Source organism: Pseudophryne corroboree, chromosome 5 (assembly GCF_028390025.1).
Source record: "Pseudophryne corroboree isolate aPseCor3 chromosome 5, aPseCor3.hap2, whole genome shotgun sequence".
Classification (NCBI taxonomy): domain Eukaryota; kingdom Metazoa; phylum Chordata; class Amphibia; order Anura; family Myobatrachidae; genus Pseudophryne; species Pseudophryne corroboree.
Genome location: NC_086448.1, coordinates 38,626,241 through 38,628,317, shown reverse-complemented (window position 1 = coordinate 38,628,317; position 2,077 = coordinate 38,626,241).

Sequence of the window (2,077 nt, the reverse complement as noted above, 5' to 3'; positions counted from 1 at the left end):
GCACACTTCACCGACCATCAGACTGCGAACGTTGCCGCAGCAGCATCCAGATCTGAATTAGGCTCCAACTCGGAAGACTGATTGGATTAGAGGAAGATGTTTCTATTTATTTGTACATAAACCCCGAATCGCGGGGACCTGATCCCAGCCAGCCTGTGACCATGGAGAGTGACATACAATACTCTGACGATGTGCTCATTCCTGTTCCAGGAGTCTGTCTTCTGCCTTTACTTCAGGCTTACCTACTTTGCTGCCTCCTCCTCTGGGAGGAGGCAGCGTTGTAGGTGAATGTGGGGGCATGGCCGGCAGCAGGACGGGTGGTTCGGGGACGTGGCCGGCAGCAGGATGGGCGGTCCGGGGGCGTTGCATCAGGGTCGCGTCACTCCACCCCCCGCAGTGCTGTGCCGAGAAACGAGGCGCTGCATAGCGGGGGGCGGAGCTACGATGACGCGATTCAGCGCGAATCGTGTCATCGGACCCCCTCGGCCCGCCTACTTGTTCACTGCTGCGGGCGGCCGAGGGGGAAAGTGGGAGGCTTGCCCACCTTTCCGGGGGGCCGGGAGGGTCACCCGATTTTCGGGAGCCTCCCGGCCATTCCGGGAGGATAGGCAAGTACTTTACACCTCCTGTAACTTTACCAATACATCCCGGCTGACCCCAAATACATCTGATCCTATAACAGCCTGATGTTCCTTTATACCTGCTCATTAGCCTGTAGCCCCTGTGTGGGGATGCGGATACATGAGGCCAAGCTAGGTGTGATATACAGCTATACATATATATATATAACTGTATGCAAATAGTGATAAATAAAATTACATGATGTGCAAATGGCCCTTTCAAAAGTAATGGAGAGATGTATCAAAACTTGGAGAGATATTAAGAGGGGAGAGATAAAGTACCAGCCAATCAGCTCCTGACTGCCATGTTACAGGCTGAGTTTAAAATATGACAGGAGCTGATTGGTTAGTACTTTATCTCTCTCCAAGCTTCGCTACATTCCCCCCACAGTCTGGGAGGGAGTGGCCGTGTCACAATAAGGAGCATATTGGATATGGGAGTGCACTATAAGAAATTGGCACTTTATCTCTCTTTAACGTTGATTAATCTCCCCCTTAATCTTCTGTACTGACATCTTTTACTGTAACACAGCGCTGACATTCCTGTTCTTCCTCTTATCATACATACAGTAAGTGTAAGACATCCTGCCAATGGGTGTTATTTTGGTAATGTGGGGTAACTGAGCAAAGGACAGCTTTTATACAGGGTGGTAACTCTGCAAGAGGGGACGTTCTGAGCAAGGTGGGGTCTCCTATATGTGCAGAGGTGTAGCTAGGTGCCATGGTGCCCGGAGCAAGGGTATGTTTTGGCACCCCCCTTCCCCTGTACTGAATTGGGGGCCTGGCCAATATGTAGTGGCATATTACATTTGAAAAGAAGAAATATTTAAAAATCCTAAATTGGTGACAGGGCCAGTTCTAGACATTGTGAAGCTCAGGGCGAAAATTTCCTTTGGGTGCCCCCCATGTTTAAAATATTGACAGTGCACGTCGAAGGCACACAACCAAAATATAGGGGCGTGGCTTCCTGGGGAAGGGGCATGGCCACAAAATAGTACCACATTACACTGCACAGTAGTGCCCGTTATTCACATTACACCACGCATTAGTACCCCTTATACATGTTACGATACACAGTAGAGTTCCTTTTACATGTTATGCCACACAGTAGAGCTGCTTATACACGTTACGCCACAGTAGAGTTCCTTATACATATTATGCCACAATAGAGCCCCTTATACACGTTACACCATGGTAGAGCCCCTTATACACGTTACACCATGGTAGAGCCCCTTATACACGTTACACGTTATACCCCAGTAGAGCTGCAATCTAAGTAGCTGTATTTAACTATTTATTTGTTTAATTCAAATAAATAAAAAATGCGCCCTCTAACTTTTCTGGCACCTGGAGCTTGCTCTCCACCAGAACCACCCTCGCTAAACCCCTGTATATGTGCAATAAGGGGATATCACTGCAATGGTGTGTCTGTGACAGCAGCAGCATCACAGGATATA